The following is a 22,700-nucleotide window of genomic DNA, read 5'->3' as shown; positions in this document are numbered from 1 at the left end:
TATTCCACATATAAGTGATGTCATTTGGTATTTGTCTCTGTCTGACCTACTTCAGTCAGCATGATAATCTCTAGGTGCATCTATGTTGCTGCAAATGGCATTATTTCATCCTTTTTTATGGCTGAGTAATAGTCTACTATATACATATATTACATCTTCCTTCCCTCCATTCATCTGTTAATGGACACTTAGATTGCTTCCATGTCTAGGCTGTTATAAGTAGTGCTTCAGTGAACATTGGGATGTCTGTACCTTTTCCATTTTTATTTTATATTGGACTATGCTGCAAAGAGTCAGACAGACTGAGTGACTGAACTGAACTGATAGTTAATTTGCAACATTGTGTTAATTTCAGGTATATAACAAAGTGATTCAGTCATATATGTGTGTGTGTGTGTGTGTGTGTGTATACACACATACATATATGTAATCTTTTTTCAAATTCTTTTCCCATTTAGGTTATTATAGAATCTTGAGCAAAGCTCCCTATGCTATACAATAGGTCTTTTAAATATAATAGTGTGTCTATGTCAGTCCCAAACTCTAAAATTATCTCTTTTCCCAACCTTTCCCCTTTGGTAAGCTTAAATTTGTTTACTAAGTCTGTAAGTCTGTTTCTGATTTTAAGCAAGTTTGTTTGTATCATTTTTTTTCTTGTGATTCTGCATTTAAGTGATAGCGTATGCTTTTTGTCTTTCTCTGACTTGCTTCACTTAGCATGATAATCTATGAATCCATCCATGTTTCTGCAGATGGCGTTATTTCATTGTTTTTGATGGATGAGTGACATTCCATTGTGTATATGTATGACATCTTTATCCACCCCTCTGTCAATGTACATGTAGGTTGTTTCCATGTCTTGGCTACATGCTGCAATGAACAAGGGTGTATATTTTTCCTTTTAAACAATGATTTTCTCTGGATATATGCCCAGGTGTGGGACTGATGGATCATGCAGTAGCTCTATTTTAAAATTTTTAAGGAAACTCCATCATGTTCTCCTTAGGGGTTGAACCAATGAAAATTCCCACCCATAGTGTAGGAGGGTTCCCTGTTTCCACGCTCTCCAGCATTTATTGTTTGTAGACTTTTTGATGATGGCTATTCTAACTATTGTGAGGTGATATCTCATTGTAATTTTGATTTGTATTTCTGTAATACTTAGAGACATTGAGCATCTTTTCATGTGTCTTTTGGTCATCTTTGGTCTTCTCTGGAAGTTTAAAACTAATTTATATGTTTAATTCCAGTCAAAATGTCAGTAGTTATTTAGAGGTTTGGAAAAGAAAAAAGAATAAAATGATAGGACTATCAAATAAAATGCTAAAAGAAAAAATAATATTGAGGGCAGAACTAGTTCTACGAGATATTAAAACATTTACAAAGCCACCATCAATTAAAATATTATATAACTGGCATAAGAAGAATTAAATGAGTAGAATTCAATTCTACACAGAATTAGATGCTATTATATATCAAATTTACTAAAGTAAAACCACAAAATTGGTTAGTTGTTTTGGAATAGCAATTTTCATTCACAGTTCACCAAGACAATTTCAGATAATTAACAAACTAAACATAGTTCAATATACAAGAAATAGAAACTAGTATAAAAGTAAAATAACATATTTGCCTGGTTGAATGGCATCACTGACTTAATGGACATGATATTGAGCAAGATCTGCGAGTTGGTGATGGACAGGGAAGCCTGGTGTGCTTCAGGCCATGTGGTTGCAAAGAGTCGGATACGACTGAGTGACTGAACTGAACTGAACATATTTGCCTATCAAATTAACAAATAAATGTAATTCAATACACAAGTGGTAGTTAAGATAAATGAAACAGGCACACATTTCTAGAAGTAATATAAATTCATTTTATATACATTTTATCATGTATATAAAACCTTAAAGTTTCAGGTTAACATGTAACTTTTGATGATTTAACAAAATATTCCAATTCAGAAATAAACTTTATGTGGTATAGTATTATTTTTATACAATAGAATTATCTGTAATATAGTCTACATATTGTATACTATATGCTTTCAAATAAGCTAAAAATTGTAGAAAATAAACAGATTATATATGTGATGGAATACTTGGCTTTTTAAAAAAATTCAGAACATTTATGCATGTGTGTATATTTTTTGTTAACAATAACTATATGTTACTTTTAAAATAAGGGAAATTTTTACTAAAACCATAGGAAAATTAACATGAAATAGAAATAAACTTTGAATTTATAGAGGGGGAAGGGTGGCTGAAGACATACCCATTAAAACCAAAAATAATATAATAGGTCATTTAAAAAACAGTAAAAATAATTTTTGAATTCTGAAGATATAAAAAAGTAGAAGATAATTAAATGACTAAAAATTTAGTATATGTAACAAAAGGTTTAATGTATGTGAAACACTAACCATTTAAAATAGCAATGAGAAATGTAGACAGTGTCCCAACTGATTAATATGTAAAGGCCATAAACAGATAATTCACAGAGGGAAAATAAAAGGAGCAAAATAAGCATATGAATATTTTCCACCTGGTTGATAATCAAACAAAAGCAAATTACAACAGCAAGAAAGTGTCACTTTTCATATTTTTTAAATAAACAAAAAGTTATAAAACCCAGTGTTGGCAAGAGTGTTGTTGTTCAGTCTCTAAGTTCTGTCTGACCCTTTGCAACCCCATGGACTACAACATGTCAGGCTTCCCTGTCCTCCACTATCTCCGAGTTTGCTCAAACTTATGTCCATTGTTTGAGTGATGCCAGCCAATCATCTCATCCTCTGTCGTCCCCTTTTCCTCCTTCTCTCAACCTTTCCCAGCATCAGGGTCTTTTAAAATGAGTTAACTTTTAGCATCAGGTGGCCAAAGTACTGGAGCTTTAGTTTCACCATCAGTTCTTCCAATGAATATTCAAGGTTGATTTCCTTTAGAATTGACTGGTTTGATCTCTTTGCTGTCCAAGGGACACTCATGTGGCTATATATTGCTATTGAAATATAACGAGGACAATCTTTCACTAGCAACTTGGAAACCACATTGAAGACTTAGAAATCTTGTACTTTCTGACTCAATAATTCCACTTATGGGAATCCTTAAGTTATTGTGAAATTTTATGAATATATATTCCTTATTGTGTTATATATTACAGTGAAAAAATGGAGAAGGTGATGAATAATTAAGTCAGAATCAGTTCCCTTTTACTTGCTGAAATATTACTTAATCATTAAGGTGTCCAAGAAATGAACAAATATACACACCTACACACACATTCATTTTTTCACTTACATATATACATACACTTATACAGACATACATGTAAGTATAGGTACATATGTATGATTATGTTAAGTGTAAACATTAAGGTTTAAATAGAATAGTAGTTTATGCTCACAATTTTATATGTTTATGTGAAAAAAGACTAGGAGAGAATAAGTTTGAAAATATAATTTTCTCTGTACACAAAATTAGAGGAAACTTCTAATTCCCCCCAAATTTTGTAATCATGCTGTATTGTAATTTTTAGATAAATTTAATAAAGGAAGGAGAAAGAAAGAAAAAGAATGAAAGAAAGAAGGAATGAAGCAAAGAATGAAGGAATAAACAAAGAGGCGTTTCCTTTGTGACTTTCTTTCAGAACTCAAAGGTTAAAAATATACAGGTATCAGGGATCTGAAAGCACTGTTTGAAATACAACACTTGACTTGACTATTCCATCCCATTCTGTTTCCTTAAGCTTCTGGCCCTTTCTGCATTGTAAGTCTAGCTGTCTGACTAGGTTTCCATTTCTAGACATATCTTCCCACCTGAGTTAAGGTTTTGAGATAGTTGCCCAACTCTGTGGTCCTTGAGCCTATATGAATTAGTACCAAAACGTGTTTATCATTTTGAGCTAAAATAAAATTATATACTCACAGTTTAATATAAGGCTTTTCACTTGCCTCTATCACTCAGTTTCCTAACACATCAAAATTATAGACTTTCTTATACACAGGGGTGCAATCTAAGACCATGCCTGAAAATTGTCTTGTGATTCTCACAGGAGGGGAGTAGATTTTGTGATATTTGAAGGGAAATATGTCACACACAAAGATAACATTTTAAAACCTTGAGAAACTTTCAAAAAGCAATTTGGAAAGCAAACTAATACATTTAAAAAGATTAATATTATTTGTTCAATGAGCATTTAGGGTGATTCTTAGTGGATATATATGCTTTAGCTGTCTGTATAGATATAGTTTTAGACATAGTTACAGATATATTTCACACCATCTACTTATACTTGTTTGTTTATGACTTTGGACTAGTTAGTTAAAATCCGTGTCTCTCAGCTTTCTCATTTGTAAGTTGTGAATAATAATAGTATCTATCTGTATTATATTAAGGACATTAATATAATACACATAAAGTACTTAGAAGAGTTTCTTGCAAATCAAAAGGCTATGTCAGTTTTAGCTGTTATTATGATTATTATTATTTTTGATTGCGTTAAATTTTTTACTAAATTGTACATTTTGGAGGTTGATTGCATAGTGACGTAATGCTGTCATTGAGATAGAATAGTACTTTTCAGTGGAAATAATGTTGTTGTTCAGTTGCTAAGTAATGTTTGACTCTTTTTGACCACATGGACGAGTTCCCTGTCCTTCAGTATCTCCTTGAGTTTGCTCAAATGCATGTCCATTGTGTCGATGATGCCATCCAGGCATCTCATCCTCTCTCACCCCCTTCTCCTCCTGCTTTCAATCTTTCCCAGTATCAGGGTCTTTTCCAATGAGTTGGCTGTTTGTATCAGGTGGTCAAAGTTTTGGAGCTTCAACTTCAGCATCAGTCCTTAAAATGAATATTCAGGGTTGATTTCCTTTAGGATTGACTGATTTGATCTCCTTGCTGTCCAGGGAACTCTGAAGAATCTTCCCCAGCACCACAATTCCAAAGCATCAGTTCTTCAGTACTCTGTCTTTTTTTAAAATTACCTTTTTATTACTTTTAAAATTATGTATATTAATTGGAGGATAATTATTTTATAATATTGTGATGGTTTTCGCCATGCATCAGCATGAATCAGCCACAGGTGTATGTGTGTCCTCCCCCCATCCTGAACCCCGTTCCCACCTCCCTCCTCACCCTGTCCCTCTGGGTTGTCCCAGAGCATTGGCTTCGGGTACCCTGCTTCATGCATGGAACTTGCACTGGTCATCTATTTTACATATGGTAATATACACGTGTACCCCAATGTTCATTACAGCACTATTTATAATAGTTAGGATATGGATGCAACTAGGCATCCATCAGCAGATGAATGAATAAGGAAGTTGTGGTACATATACATAATGGAATTTACTCAGCTATAAAAAGGAACACATTTCAGTCAGTTATAATGAGGTAGATGAACCTGGAGCCTATTATACAGAATGAGGTAAGTCAGAGAGAGAAAGACAAATACTGTATATTAATATATATATATGAAATTTAGAAAGGCGGTACCAATGATCCTACATGCAGGGCAGTAAAAGGAGACACAGATGTAAAGAACAGACTTTTAGACTCAGTGAGAGAAGATGAGAGTGGGATGACTTGAGAGAATGGTACTGAAAGATGTACTCATCCTTCTTTATGGCCCAACTCTCACATCTGTACATGACTACAGGAAAAACCATAACTTTAACTATACAGACTTTTGTCAGCAAAGTGATGTCTTTGTTTTTTAATACACTATCTAGGTTTGTCACAGCTTTCCTGCCAAGGAACAAGCATCTCAATTTCATGGCTACAGTCACCATCCACAGTGATTTTGGAGCCCAAGAAAATAAAATCATACATTTAATAAAAATTAGGGGTATTGTCTCATTATATTCTCATCATTAGATATTACATAAAAAGTAAGTCTATTTTCCTAGTTATAGAGTCACAAATTCTAATTTCAACCCTTCCCAGAAATACACAGTTGTGAATGTTTAACCTAAATTTACTATTTTTGCAGGAATTGGGTAAAGATGCTTATACATGTAAAGACACATATACTTGAAATCAGAATATCCATGTGTCTTACTGAAGTCAAGTGAATTTGATAATTTCATTTACTAGGCCTCTGATACCATGCTTGATACATGTACAGGGGTTTAAAATGCCAGTTGTGAAAATGTAAATTATTGAAGAGTATTTGAGAGAGGATTGACGGAGTTCAGACTTACATATTATGTGGCAAGTAATTAACCTAACCTGTACAGAGAATGTCATTTCAGATAATATGGGGAATTTTTCAACCATTCATAAAATATTTGTAAGGTGAATTATGTAGGTATAATACTTGATAGTTTCTGAGAAATACATGAGGCCTATTTCTATAGTGCTACCCTAGAAGCACTGGGAGAACGTGATTAAGAGGACTAATATTCACCCTCTAAGTAAAAGACACAGAAGTTACCAGTCACAAGTAGGCTGTGGGATACAAGTTTTATTAACAAATGGGTTCCTAATACTCTTTCCTCAATTACATACGTAAACTATCTTCAGTCATACTATTTTGGTCTATAGCTTTGATCTGAAGCCAAATAGCAGTACCTAATTTCAAATTCAGTTTCAGATCTTGGGATCTCCTGGAGAAGAAAATCTGAGTCTTTAGACCCTGAATGGTTACTTGGCCAACTGCAAAGTCCACCGTCTTCCCGACGCATGTTTCCAGGCAGGTCAGAAAGGCATTATGCTGGAGGATATGGTGGGGAAAGAGAGATTTGATATATGTACATCTGTAGCCATAATTAGGGGAATGGGCCTATGATTGAGAGCAACTGTATGCATGTTGGCCAATCTAAGGGATCAAGATATTGGAGCATACATAAGCGTGGAAGTTGGTAAAGGGGCTTCTCTGGTGACGCAGTCGGTAAAGAATCTGCCTGCAATGAGGAGCTTGTGTATAATGCAGGGCACCCAGGTTCGATCCCTTGGTTGGGAAAAACCCCTAGAGAAGGAAGTGGCAACCCACTCCAGTATTCTTGCCTGGAAAATCCCATTGACAGAGGAGCTTGGCGGGCTACTTATGCCACTCATGGGGTTACAGGAGTCAAACATGACTTAGCAGCTAAACCATCACCACCAAGCATGGACTTTACACTATGACCCATATATAACCCTAGGACTGGCACCTTTGCAGAGGAACAAGAGATCAGAAATGTTCACTTAAATGATCTTCTATTATGGAAAGGGAGTAGATATCTGAGAAGATGGTGCATGCAAACTGTCTCTAAGATAGTGCCTCTCACAATGTAATACATACATGACTCTTTTGGAGATTTCATTTAAATGTGGATTCTGATTCAGCAGAGCTCATGTGGGGCCTGAGATTCTGCTAGGTGATGCTGATATTTTTGATCTTGGACCACTCTTTATATTGCATGGCTCTATGAAAAATGTTTTAGCCTCTTTTGATCCCTCTTTCCAATTTCTTTCAGAAAAGGAAGATATTAGACAGCAAAAGAGATACATAGCATATTCTTATATCTGTGTATGTCTTTTGAACTATATACTTTAACTCATTCAGACTCTATTTATTCATGTTTAAAACAAGTGATAATTCTTAACCTTGTTGTATTGTAGAGTAGGTGAGAGATAATGTATATGTAAAATACCTAGAACAGATCCTGGTCCTCTGTAAGTGACACCCACCCAACAGTAGTTACCAGAGTACTTATTACATAAAAGAAAATGAGAGCATTCAACTAAAATAAGTCGTGACTGATCATTTGAACCTACACTCAAAAAATAAAAGGAGACTCTCAGGATGAAGGGTATACATAGAAAAGCATCAGGGCTTATGGAAATAAAGTGAACACAATCTTTGGCTGCATTGGTAGATGTTAAATATTTATGTTAAGGAAGATGCTAGAGAGAGATGTCTAGAATTTCCAAGGAGATATTGAAAACTCGAGAGAAACTTATCCATTGGTTGATAAATTGTATTTGGAAATACAACTGGTAAACTCCAAGTTTATTATTTTTAGTGTGGTTTGTTGACAGATGGAGCATGCTCAGAGGAGGGCAGCATTGGTGACAATTTATCCAAAAGGCATTTCATGAGAAATTAAAAAAAAAAATTAGTGTGTATTATCCCAGAAATAAGAAAGTTAGAGAATTGGTGGGTGAACTAGATCAGAGAACTCTATCAAATAGATAAAGGAATAGTCTTATTCCTGGTGGCAAAACTGAGACTGACAGAAATTATAGGTTGGTAGATTTATGCCAACTCTATTAAATAGATAAAGGAATAGTCATACTCCTGGTGGCAAAACTGAGACTGACAGAAATTATAGGTTGGTAGATTTATGCTTAATATAACAAAGCTATTTCTCATTGCTCATGTTTCCCAAAAAAGGACCAGTTTCCTTACAATGTAAATCCTTATTGTAGAATGTGTAAGCAAATGCTTTGTGACCTCAGTGTTAGGACGTTTTAGACCAGGCTTATGGTAACACTGGCGAGTTGGGCTAGATTCTAAATCTAAAGTCTCATATTCTAATACAGAAAATATTAGCCCAGAAATAGTCAAGAATTACTCCCTAATTGTTTTGACAGGCATAAACAGAAATTATTGTGTTCTTAAATGTCTTTAAGAGTTTTATAGTAATAAGGAGACCCAATAATCTGTAGTATTTTTTAAATTTTTTGACATACTTGTTTGTACATTATCTCATTTAAAATAGCTTTTAAAATTCATTAATTTTAGCTTTTATTAAAAAATTTTTAAATTAATTAACTCTTTTGATTTACCTATTTACAACTTTCCCAAAGTATGAGATGAAAATATACAATGTTCACATTTTAAGCATTGATTTTTGAATCTTGCCAACATTTTGTAGAGAATAGTGGAAGCTCTTTAATTCTTTTAAGGACGACTTTTGTTGACTTATTGAAAGAATCATTTTAAGTGAAAAATCTTTAAAATGATACATATATATCTGAATTTTATATTTATCTTTATTAATCAATATATATTTATTCACTAATATTTGGGGTTCATTAATTTGATTCACATGCATCCCATCTTCCTTGCATCAATCACATTCATATGATTTGCAATTTTGTTAATTTCATAGTGAAATAAAATTCAAGAAAATTATGAAGTAATGTGAATAAAAAATGCTCTGAGTTCCTCTCCACCTCTTCCCCAACCATTACTGTATGTCAGTGAGGAATGCTTTCAACTAGTTGCAAGTATCTTTCTATGGCTTATGTAAGTTCCTTCCTTCCTTTCTTCCTTCCCTCTCTCAACTCTCTGTTTTTCCTTCTTATCTTTCTTCATCCTCTGTCTCACTAAACAAGAAATCTGGCCTTAACTGACATATGCCGTTAGGGTAGTCGCATTCTCTCTCAACCTCTGGTGGCCTTTTCCTTATAGTCACAAATGGCTGCTACAGGTTCAAATATTAGGGTCATATTCTAATGACACCTGCTTTGTTTATAAGGAGCAGAACTTTCCTACTTGTCACCGACTAATGAATGTTTATATCTCATTGGTCAGAACTGTGCCAGATGGCCACAGAAGTTTGCTACGATGTTAGCGGACCCCACCCTAGAATGAAGTCTCACAATGGAGAAGGGTCTGGACATGTATGTCGGGTCAGCAAAGCAGCAGTATCTTTCCATTCTCTCTTTCACAGACTTGTCTTTATTTAATCATTCTAAGGTTTTGACCTAATTTTCATAAACAAAACTCCTCCTTTTCATAATCATCTTTTATTAATATTTATAAAAATTGAATTACATAATTACAATGTTATTTAAAGCTTTCAAATTAATATTTTGAGGATAAATACAACTGACTTTTGACAAGCATACAGTTCCTTGTTGAGACCGGAAGTACATGAATGTATTCCAGAATCCCTAAGAGTTGGGAGACTGGAGTATTTCCTGGATATCAGTTAAATATATTTTAGAAGGAAATTTTCAGGTAATACAAGAATTAAAATTAAATGGTGGCTGATTAAGGAACTGAAAATGATCATTACTAGAGTAGTTTTTCATCATCATCAACATTACTTATTTTTTAATGTATAATCTTTTGTGTAACTGTCTTGATATCATTTCTGACTCTATAGGTAATATAATGTATAAAAGTTTTTAAGATGTATATTCAAAAATTCAAAATTTAAGTGATATCTTCTAAAGTAATCCTAAATATATAATCCCACTTAGCCATGACTTCTTCAAGGGGCCAGTCTGTATCTTACTCAGTTTTTGCCTATGATAGTCAGCATATGTTGACATCTAACACACAAAACGTTTTCACTAAAAGTTGTGTTGGATGATGATGGTGATGATGTTAGAATATTATACTAAGTGATATGGTATCAACTTATTAAGAATCTAAAAGACTTTATTCTTATCAAAGTCATGTTTATAAATACTCTATGCATTTGTGTGAAGTTATCATTCTTATTTGTCAGATGACATTTCTGCCTTGGTGTTTTAACATTCTAGGATTTAGTATTGCTTACTAAGTTAAATAAATGCCAAAAATCTATCCACTTCCTGTATAATAAAAATTTCCTACACATTACTAAAATCCTAGATTGTTTAACTAATTGCAAGAAGGCCTACTGTCATCAAAGACACCAAGAACATTCTAATACTCTAATACATAATAGTAAATAACTGTAAATGGGGAAAATATTGCATGGGTTTTATGTTAGAGACCAGAAAGCATGTGTCATTTCCTTTTACAAATCAAAGAGCTTCCTATTTCCTTTTATGTTAACAGCTGGTGTTGATGCTACTTTTATTTCATTGTTACCATACTCTTTATAGCTTGAGGCAATAATTCTCTCAATTTTTAAGTGAAATAGTTTTATCATCATTTTTTTCTGTTTTATATATATTCATGAGATATGATTAACTTGTTTTAAAAATTAAGCATCTTACTTTTTTTTGCAGGTTGAAGGGAGTTTTTGTTTTAAACAGTCTAAATTCAGGGTAGATCACGTACATAACATTAAGACTTTTGTCCTTGTTCTTTATGGTATTGCTGTATGGATATTTTTAAGGCTGTCAAAATTAGTCATTTAGTAGTAGTTTTCTTACTTTGTATTAACAGAATTTGTAGTTAGTCTAATGGTAAAAATGTATATATCTAATAAGCATCAATAATAATTATCAATGTTGCAAATGTACTATAAGTTTTTTTAATTCTAGATCTTCCAGAAAGCTTTGTTAAGATTTTCAAACCATAAAGCTTTATATAGCTGGCAATAACAGAACTATTCAGTGGTTATCCATATGCTATATCATTTAACTTGGTGCTTAAATCGTAATTGTTCTGGTCAACAGCACAAGCTATCAGTTGGATATCACATAACGTGGAATATAATTTTGCCTAAGATCATCACTTTTCTAGACATCTTCATGCCTAAAAAGTCATATTTAAATAAGAATCTTGACAAACTTGAGAATAAGTTATAGAATTCATGTAGTTTCTAATAAATATTCCTAGAGTTCATTGGTAGTGATATAGTAAAATGGTTAACATTATGAAAGACCATTATTCATGGATAAACGTTTTCATAAGATACAGGTACCATAAGCGAAATGACAAATTGTTGTTGTTGTTTAGTCTCTAAGTCATGTCTGACTTTGTGACCCAAGGCCTGCCAGGATCCTCTCTCCATGGGATTTTCCAGACAAGAATACTGGAGTGGGTTGCCATTTCCTTCTCCAGGGGATCTTCTTGACCCATATTCTCCTCCAGAAGGAGATCTGAACCCATGCCTCCTTCATTGGCAGATGTATTCTTCACAGGAGAGCCACCAGGAAAGCCTGAATGACAAGTGAGACTTTAAACATAAAAACATGGAGCTCAAATATGTCTTTCTCTAATTCCTCTTAATTCCTTAAATTCTACCAATTAAAAGCGCAAAGAATTTTATCTCAGTTTCTCTTTTCACATTCTGACTTTTTTTGTTTTGCTTGATACTGATTGGATAATTTTCACCAACTTGACCAGAGAACTGCTTGCTGAAATGCCTGGTGCAGAGCCAGAAGAGTCTGTTGTATTATCTGCCAAGAATGTAAAAGAGAAAACTGACAGTCGAGAGACACTGCATGAAGAAGTATTTCTGTGATTTCCAGGTCCGATGCATCAGAATTATCTGGAGTCCTTATACATATATATATACAAAAAAACCTATCCCATCTTCCAAGAATTTCACTTAGTACTGCTAATGTGTACATGGACATTTACCTTTCTTTGTACATGAGTGAGCAGAGACGTTACTTTGCCAACAAAGGTCCATCTAGTCGAGGCTATGGTTTTTCCAGTGGTTGTGTATGGATGTGAGGGTTGGATTGTGAAGAGAGCTGAGCGCCGAAGAATTGATGCTTTTGAACTGTGGTGTTGGATAAGACTGAGAGTCCCTTGGACTGCAAGGAAATCCAACCAATCCATCCTAAAGGAAATAAGTCCTGGGTGTTCATTGGAAGGACTGATGCTGAAGCTGAAGCTCCAATACTTTGGCCACCTCATGCGAAGAGTTGTCTCCTTGAAAAAGACCCTGATGCTGGGAGGGATTGGGGGCAGGAGGAGAAGGGGAAGACAGAGGATGAGATGGCTGGATGGCATCACTGACTCGATGGACAGACATGAGTTTGAGTAAACTCCTGGAGTTGGTGATGGACAGGGAGGCCTGGCGTGCTGTGATTCATGGGGTCACAGAGAGTTGGACATGACTGAGCAACTGAACTGAACTTTGTTTAATTTTAAGCACACTAAGGTTTGAAAAGCATGCACATATTAATTCTCCATTTTCTCTGGATTCTTTATGATTCTAAATACTAAGAAAGCAACACTAGATTTGTTCCTATTTAAACACTCTCATTTAGTTTAATACTTTGATATGACTGTGACGGACATTTCAGAGTACTGTACAAAGCCACCATTGAGGATTTTATATGTTACATTGCTCAATGGTCTTTGCAAACAAATGCATACAAAATTACTTTCAGAACTTTTTTTTTTTTTTTTTTTTTAATGAGCTGGGTCTTGGCTGCTGTGCACAGGCTTTCTCTGGTTGTGGTAAGCCAGAGTTGTACTCTATTTGCAGTGTGTGGGCTTCTCATTGTGGTGATTTCTTTTGTGGGGGAGCATGGGCTCCAGGGTGCGTGGGCTTCAGTAGTTATGGTGCACCATGGCATGTAGAATCTTCCCAGACCAGGGATGGAACCCTTGTCCCTTGCCTTGGCAGGTGGATTCTTACTGACTGTCCCACCATGGTAGCCCCTTAAAGAACTCTTGACTTGAATAAATTTCCTTTTGAAAGGATGAATGATTATCGTCTAATAAGAGCTATGCAATCATTGTCTTTGTATCTTTTTGCTTTGACTATACAGAACTGTTAGGCAGCCTCTGAGATGGTCTCCCATGACCCCTGCCTCTCAATATTCATTCCCTTTTGTCATACTCTTCCCTTCAGTGTGGCTGGGCTAACTGACTTGCCTCTGACTAATAGGATACAGCTTGAGTAATGGAATGCCATTTCCGATATTCGGTTATAAAAATACTGCGGCTTTCATCTTGGGTGTCTTCTCTCAGCTGTACTGAGGAAAGTCAACAGCCATGTTGTAATCTGCCCTCTTGAGAGGGCTATATGACAGAGAGTTGAGGGAGGCCACTAGACAACAATTTAATGAGGCACTGAAATCCTCAAGTCCTTAGTTCAGCAGCTTGAAAAGAACTAAGTCTTGCCAACAGTATGTGAGTGGACTTGGAAATAGAACTAGCAATGCATCAGGTAAATCAAAGATGAACAATACGCTGACTGAAGTCTCCTCAGAGACTTAGAGCCTGAAGCCCCCAGCCTGCCATGCTTCGATTTTTGACTCACAGAAAGTATGAGATGATATATGTTTGATGTTTCAAGTTGCTGAGTTTGAGAGTACAAGCAATTTGTTTTGCAATAATAGAAGACAATATATAAGCTAAGAGCATCATTAATCACCTCATCCCAGATTCTAGTCTCATTTCTTTGCTTTCTATATGACCTCTGACCTTTTCTTTTTCTTAAATATTTGAGTTATCCTAGGTAAAATTTTATTTAAACCACTGAGTCCTTTTTTAAAAATAAAAGTATTATTAAAAGTAAAAACTTTTGCACAAATAACTTATAATTCTTTGTGCTTAGCAAGTACAGTGCTCATTCACTTAATTTATCAGTCTAAATAATAATTTCAAACTCATTTATTTCTATTGGATAGTTCATCATATTTTTTTCAGTAGAATCGGCTTTCTAGTGCTTAGACCAAAATCATTGTACCAGCACTAGATTAGATCCTAAACATTCTGGAAATTAGCTTTTTTTTCATGGATGAGTAATCTTATGTCTAAAAAATAAGTTGAAGTGACTTACTCAAGATGAAACTACTATTTGAACTGAGATCTGATGACTCAGTTCAAGTCATCAATGCTTCTTTTATTACTTGACCATAGTGTTAAGTGGTAGAAGGAGATGCTCAGAAGACTTTTGAGAGATGAGAGACATCCTGCCTGAAGCTTGAATCTTGTCATATTTATAGCTTCCAAAATGGGTAGCCCATTTGTACTAATATTTCAATGCTATTCTCAAATTTTCCATGATTCTTATATCATCTTACCTATGAATAATGTCTCACTGCTTAACAACTTTTATCTAAATCTTCAATGTCTAGCTTTTCTGTAATGGCATCTATAAAAGTATTGTGCTATAGGTCTTCAAAGCAAAACATTAATTGTGTTAATTCATAGCATAAATAGAATTGTGTTTGGATCAGTTGTATAGAAAATGCTTTGGATTGTTTTTGAATGAACAAAACAGAAGAAAGATTGAGTAATGTGTGTGCTAATTCACTTCAGTCGTGTCCAACTCTTTGCAACCCTATGGACTGTAGTTCACCAGATTTCTCTGTCCATGGGATTCTCCAGGCAAGAATACTGGAGTGGCTTTCCATGTCCTCCTCGAGGGTATCTTCCTGACCCAGGGACTGAATCAGTGTCTCTTGTGTCTCCTGCATTGGCACGTGGGTTCTTTACCAATATTGCCACCTGAGGAGACAGAAAAAAAGTTAAGACAGAGTCATTATTCTGGTAGAAAACTCACTGAATAAAGAGGCCTATCTGCAGGTGTTGTCCTCTTGTAAGACTCTGAGAAAGCTACTTTGTTTGCTATGAATGAAATTCTAATGATACAATTTGTAAAAGAGTGTATTAAAAAGTATTAACTGATTCCTAGCACTCAGTAATAGATTTCATATTTACATCAGTGATCTTTCTACAAAAGATAGAAGTAGAATTTGTTTTGGCCTGAAATAAGTTAATTTCCTTCACCTTCATGTTCATTTCACAAGCGTTGCCCACCTCTCTTGTTAGTTTTATGTAAGTGCCTGGAAGTTTCTATAATATCTCTCTGATTGTACCGGATGGTGGACTTATTACACAAATAAATGCCAGGAGTCAGGGATTTGCTTCACCATCACCATGCACCATTGCAGGCATTATACTCATTTCTTGTTTAAATAAACTTCCCCTGAACCTTCAGGCATGAATTAAATCAAAGTAGTTTTAGAGCTCAAGGACAGAATAAGTCACTGCGGGAAAGTGGGACAAAGGAAATCAGACACGCCAGATGGAAAGTTCAGACTGGCCAGTATCTTTAAAATGTCAGCGCTGTATAAAAAGGCTTTGTGAGCCATCAATCAACTGTGGCTGTAGAAAAAGGCAGGTGGCTATAGAAATTAGTCTTTTTTTCACTAAGCCTTAGAAAATTATTTTCAAGGTAGGCTGAATTTGAAGATACGCACGCACGTATAGCTAAAGAACTGAAGAAAAGAGAAATGGAGGAGGAAATTCTAGTAAGATCTTATTGAAAATTAACTCCTTGTTTTTATAAATATTAGGGTATGAAGTTTAACAAAATGCCCTGTACTTATTTTACTCCTGTGTTGAGATTTGACCTATTTGATAAGACAGGCACGATTTTAACCTGACTTTTTAATATTTTTATTTATTTGTTTGAATGAAAACCAAAGTTTGATATATTTCTGGTTTGATTGTGATAACCACTTCATAGTCCTATGGCAGTATCCATTAGTTTCAAAAAAAAAATGTAAGCTGAAGCCTCTGGTTTTCAAGAAAAGAGAAGTCTCAAAATGAAATGTCTACAACTTTAATGATTTACTAAAGATCTTCCAAAAAAGCATAGAGTAAACAAATTTTCATAGAGTGGAGGCATCTTTTTAGTTCACACTTACTCCAAAAAAAAAAAAAAAAACTGCTTAAACTTATCACTATTCCTGTCTGAGTTAACACTATTACATACTTGGATTAATATTAATATTAACATTTATACAACACTGTGTATGCACCAGGCACTTGTGCTAAATCATGAGCATATATTTATTTTAATTATTAAAACATTGCTTTGAGGTAGGTACTTTTATTATTCCTTTTAGGAAATGGATAGTAAACAACCTGTATAAAAATCTTTTTACACTGCATCCTTGTCCCTTGGCGATTTTACTATTGTTGAAGCATGAAATCTTTGTATTATATGGTAGTTCAGAGCACAAATTATGTGGTCACCTAGTTGTTTCAAAAACTGATTCTACTACTTCCTAGCTCTGAAACCATAGGTAACTGATCTGTCCCTACATTTGAGTTTCCTTGTGTATAAACTGAAAATTGTTGAAGGATAATTCTGAGAATTAAATGAGATAGAATTTATAAAACTACCTAGAATAGAACCTAGCACATAGTATAAACTCAAAACATGTCATGTCTTCATTGTTTGAATCTTTTTCAAGATTCACAAGCAAGAAATGCATAATTTCAGAAATCATTTGATTATGTTTAACAAGTTAATTATTAGAAGATTAAAAAAGATAAAAACATGTTTTCTGCCTTCAAATATCAGGTAGAAATAATCATCACATGCAGAATGCATCATAATGTTTGCATTGCAGTATGTAATATGCAAACAAAATAATAACCTCTTACTAAATTGGGCTAATCAGGGATGATTTTCATCAAGAGTTAGATTTTTAGAGGTTAGTTTTAAGAATAAATTTATATATTTATATATGGAAATTTATATATTTCCATAATGTTTTGCATTGCAGGCAGATTCTTTACCAACTGAGCCACAAGGGAAGTCCAAATTTATATATAAAACATGCTAATTGTCAAAACTTTAGAAAATACAAAAAAGCATTTAGAATAAAGTAAAAGTTACATATATGATGGCAACTCAGACTTTTTTCACCTATTATATTTTGACATATTATTTTATGGTCTTTGCACAAGTTTATAGCGTATTTTAAAACAATATTTGATCATTTCTTATATAAAGATTTGTTAAAAAATTTTTCCCTACCCAATATTATTTTATGATATGTTGCCAGTTTATTAAATGTAGGCCTAATGAGTCAACTGCAGAAAAGAAAAGGCATTCCTTGGCTTTGAGGTGGGGACTGAAGGATAAGCAGTAAATATAAGGAAACAGCAAATGAGTTTTATTTAGTGAAGGACGGGGTAATTTATTTGATTTAAAAATAGCAGGAAATAAAATTGCACATTTGAAGGGAAGAGTTAATATCTAGCTCTGCCATCCAGGAAGGATGTCACTCTTTGATACAGTGAAGAGAGCAATGGATAGTGTGTGAGAAGCCTCAATTCATACTACATTAAACATCATTCCACACTTTAACAACATCAAGTACACTACCTACCAGCCACTTTACTTTTGACATGTAGCTCGACCCTCCCCTGGCTTTGTATTTTCATGTTTAAAACAAAACATCTGTAGGTTCATCCATGTTGCTGCAAGCGGTATTATTTCATTCACTTTAATGGCTGAGTAATATTCCATTGTACACATGTGACATATCTTCTTAATCAATTTCTCTGTCAATGGACATTTAGGGTGCTTCCATGGTTTGGCTATTGTAAACAGTGCTACAATGAACATTGGAGCATATATATCCTTTTGGAGCATGTTTTTCTCCAGATATATGCCAGGAATGAGATTACAAGGTCCTATTGGTAGTCCTATTTTTAGTTTCTTTTTTTTTTTTTTTTAAAGGAACCACCACACTGCCCTCTGGGGCTTCCCTAATAGCTCAGGGGTAAAGAATCAGCCTGCGATGCAGGAGACACAGGTTCAATCCCTGGGTTGGGAAGATCCCCTGGAGGAGGTAAAAGGCAACCCACTCTAGTATCCTTGCCTGGAGAACTCTGTGGACAAAGGAGTCTGGTGGGTACAGTCCCAAAAGGGTCACAGAGTTGGAGACAACTGTGTGACTCAGCATGCACGGATACTGTCCTCCACAGTGACTGCGCTAATTTACATTCCCATAGAGCTTGTCCTGTACTGAGTAAAGTAAGCCAGACAGGGAATCAGAAAAGTCATATGACATCCCTTGTTTGTGGAATCTATAAAGATATGATACAAGTGAACTTATTTACAAAGTAGAGACAGACTCACAGACTTAGAACAAACTTATGATTGCGGGGGGAAGGGATAGTTAGCGAGTTTGGGATTGACATGCACACACTGCTATATTTAAAATGGATAACCAGCAAGGACCTACCATATAGCACATGGAATTTCACTCAATGTTGTGTGGCAGCCTGGATGGAAGGGGCGTTTGGAGGAGAATGGAAAGATGTATGTGTATGGCTGAGTCTGTTTGCTGTCCATCTGAAACTAGCATAATATTGTTAAATGGCTATACTCCAATAAAAAATAAAAAGTTCAGTAAAATAAAATGAGACATCTGAATGATGGGTCCCAAATCAGTAATACATCTTTCTAAGCCAAATATATTCCAGAACCATTGTTCAGGGCAGAGGAGGGAGATCCTGTGAAGGTGTCTGCAAAACTGGAAACCCTTGTAAAAGAAACACTCAGAATATATGTGGTCAGGGCCACATTTGCATCTTGTTCACCTCTATGCTTCCCTTACCATCACTAGGCATAGAGCATATATTCCAGAAATGCTTGAGACAATAAACTACAAGTAAGTTTAGAATGGAATTGACATCCCTACCAATGCCATTTTTTAAAAAGTAAAAGCATGTTTTATCAGGTGGATTGTGATAGCTGTTAGTTTTGTCACTGGCAGATAGATTTAGTTTCCCCCTGAAACTAACAAGAGATCAAATAGATCCATAGGTTGGTTATGTGACTCGGTTCTTTCTAATCGTGTTTTCCCCTTGGCTTGGACATGGTGACTCTCCGTCTGGGAGGATAGAGCACACGCAGGGGCAGTCAATCAGTGATCCTTGCGGAATTAAATGCTGCAGGAGAGAAAGGACGTGCCCTTCTAGTTAAGTTAGAATATCAGGGACTGGAACTACCCTCCTGCTGAGCAATAGCCCTCAAGACATTGGGCATCAGGCAATGAAGAGAAGTGAGTCCCAATAGACAGCAAGCGAGAGAGGCGACTGGTCAGATTGCCCAGCTCACTGCCTAGAGAAAGCTCCCAGGTCACTGCAGGGAGCGGGGACCCAGGTAGAGGAAGAGGGCCCACTCTCAGCCTGGAGCAGATGAAGCTGGGAGTTTGGGGGAGCCAAGGTCATGAGAGTTGATATTCCTTTTTATTGTCAACTCACTTCAATTTGGGTTTCAGTCATTTTAAGGAAAAGAGACCTAACATGCTTTCTTATATTTCATTTCCTGTCTATTTCCCTTATTCCTGAGTTGATTTTTAAAGTCAGCCATACCGCAGGCATTGCAAGTCACATGCTAAGATCTGACAAGTGCCCTTTACTATGTAGCCTCCAGTATGGAAGCTGCCAGAACCGCAGCCTTTAGAGTGATTTTCGAATTAAATGGTTAAAATGTGTTTTTAAGTGAGTACTTTCTGAGAAATCTGTTCTTCTGCAGACAGGCTTACAGCAGTCTTCTATTAGGGCTGGAAATGGACTTTCCAGCCATTGACACTTGACAGGATGTTTATTTTCTTGTTATAACAATTGCCAATTGTCCACCAATTTCTCTTCTCAGAGGAATAACGAAGGTCAGCTGTGATGTACTACCACTGCTGTAACCTCCCTCTGAGATTTTCTTTTTATTTATATTTGATATCAATGATTCCCTCATTTCTCATAAAAGAAAAAAGAAATGAAGACAATCAATTCAAAATACTGTCATTGAGGGTGGGGTAGAAGGAAGATAAAGGTATTTGCATGTTATTCTCAACCTGACTACTGAAGCCATCACCCAGTGAGGATGGAATATCAACACATTCCATTCTTTTTTTTTTTTTTTTCAAAAAGCTCTGCAGCTTCGAGATAAAATGTAACCTTGCAGTTGCTAAGGTAACTGAGTTTTTTTTTTTCCTCCTTAGGAATAGCAGAACAAATTAGGTGAAGAAAACTTCTGTAAATTGTCAATACATGGATGCCCTAAGGCTGCAATAGTTAAATGGTTCATTGGAATCCTTGATAACCAATATGAAGAGCAAGTCATTTAAAAGATATTTTTGATGTTGATCTGATTTTCTTCTTGAACAATTTAATGCAAATGGATAAAATTGTACTTACCCCTCCTTTTCAAGTTTTTATAGGCTTTCTTCCCCTTGTTAATTTTTTTAAACTTAATGACTATTGATGTTCCTAACTATGAGGCCCAGGATAGAAAAATATTTAGACACAATAAAATATGACAAGGTTAATTGTTGGTAACAGTTTGCTTCATAATCAGCACGTGTTTAGAATTATGTATTGATATTTCCCTCTTACACTTATTCCCTTGGGCTTCCTTGTAGTATGACATCATTGATCTCTCATCATCCTGCTGCAATTTGAAATTAGAGACTAATGGTTTGTACATGATAACCCAGTCATTGTGTTTGCTTTCAAAATATCCCAACATATTTGGACATTAAAACACATTGATAAGGTACGTCATGCTTCTGATATGCATACTTCAATATTTTAATATCCCTGAAATAAGGGTGCATTTTCCAGGTGTTGGTACCTTACAACTTCCATTGACCTCTTCATTTTTTTTTTTTTTATTAGTTAATGTTACTTTGCAACATTGCAGTGGGTTTTGTCATACATTGACATGAATCAGCCATGGAGTTACATGTATTCCCCATCCCAGTCCTCCTTCCCACCTCCCCCTCCGACCTTTTCACTTTTTGAGTGTCTTGAGATGCATATGAGAATCAATGATGTCATAGACTGGATGAAATATGATATTATGATATTGATTTTTTTCAATATCAATATTGAAAGTGTTTTGATAAAAATTTCTGTATAAACTATTTTCACTTGCCTTACCAACCAGTCCACTATCAACAAAACATGATTTTCTAGATGCATCTTTAATAAAACCAGCTATCACAGCAGTGTTGTTGAAATACATGTCTTAATCTCTAAGTGGATTATTGAAGTATCATAGGATCATCTCTTACTATCTTCCTGTGAAAACTGCTTCAAAAGAACCATTTAATAGAAGAGGTTCACTCTGAATATATGAATGAGTAAAGCTGTATTTGCTAGTAACTCATATTTCATTGGCTTTGCCTCAGTCCTTATGTCAGATGTTCAAGCTATATTTCTTTTAAAAATCTTATATTCAGATAATTTTATTAGAAAAATAGAAAAGAAGACAAAAAATAAGTCAATACTTATTTTAATTGATTAAAAATTAAATTCTTTCATGTAATGAACAATTTTAGGGAAAATGTGACCTAACTTTTGACCCAACCAATACCTTAGAGTTCATATTACATATATTGTAGTTCATTAAATCGATGAGATTGAAATGTAAAATAATACCTGTAGAATCTAATATATAGTGTCTAGTATATTTACCTATGTTAGATTTCATATGTGATATATTTAGCATTATTTTTGCCTGTTCACCATACTTGGTGTACCTGCAGTTGCAAAGTTTTTCAGGAAATAGTTTTTATATGAAACTTTATTTATTATATGATAGAAGATTTTTTAAAAATTAAGAATTTGATTTGACTTTGTTTCAGCAATTACTTCCAATTTTACAAATGCAAATTAAAATCAATCCATAAGAGGACCAAAGATTGACCATACAGTCTATTAAAAATGTTGCTTAATTCTTCAAATGATTCTTCATTCCCAATTCCTAATGAATTTAAGAAAGAATCCAAGAGCGTACTGATGAAAATAAACATATTTGTATTATGTTTGTATTTGTATTTAAATGACGGCATATTTGTATTATGCTTAGTGTATTAATGTGTTATACATGTCAAGGAAAAACATATGTTAACAATACTTGGCCACAACTTTAATTCAATGACATTGAATAAAAACCTGAAACTGAATGTAAATGTGGTTTAACTGTAGCTTTATAGGACGTTCTTTAATTGTGGTAATGTGGTCCAAAAATATTCCATGGATTTCATTTTAGTCACTCCAAAATACTATTATTTAGTTTACTTGAATACTTCCAGCACAACAGAATGTTGGTTAGAGACAGTGTGTATAATAACTATTTTTCCATTGCAAATTTTTTTTAGATAGTGGAACGTTTATTTCAAAATCATAAAGATTAACCATTTGGAGCTTGTACTTTATGGTTTAATTAAAGTTGCACTTCAGTCTCATTCTTATTTGCTTTAGATCTATGTATTACTCTCTTTCTTGAACCATCAAGTTTAGAGAGTTAAAATAAAGAAAAG

General features: G+C 34.6%; 1 protein-coding gene across 6 annotated transcripts in view; it reads left to right on the top strand.

The window, feature by feature from the left end:
* Positions 1 to 22,700, top strand: part of NAALADL2 (N-acetylated alpha-linked acidic dipeptidase like 2) — a 1,500,734-nt gene that overhangs the window by 468,692 nt on the left and 1,009,342 nt on the right. The gene's annotated exons all lie outside the window — the stretch shown is intronic.

The sequence above is a fragment of the Muntiacus reevesi genome, chromosome 8 (assembly GCF_963930625.1).
Source record: "Muntiacus reevesi chromosome 8, mMunRee1.1, whole genome shotgun sequence".
Classification (NCBI taxonomy): Eukaryota; Metazoa; Chordata; class Mammalia; order Artiodactyla; family Cervidae; genus Muntiacus; species Muntiacus reevesi.
This window is presented reverse-complemented; position numbering and strand designations above follow the sequence as displayed.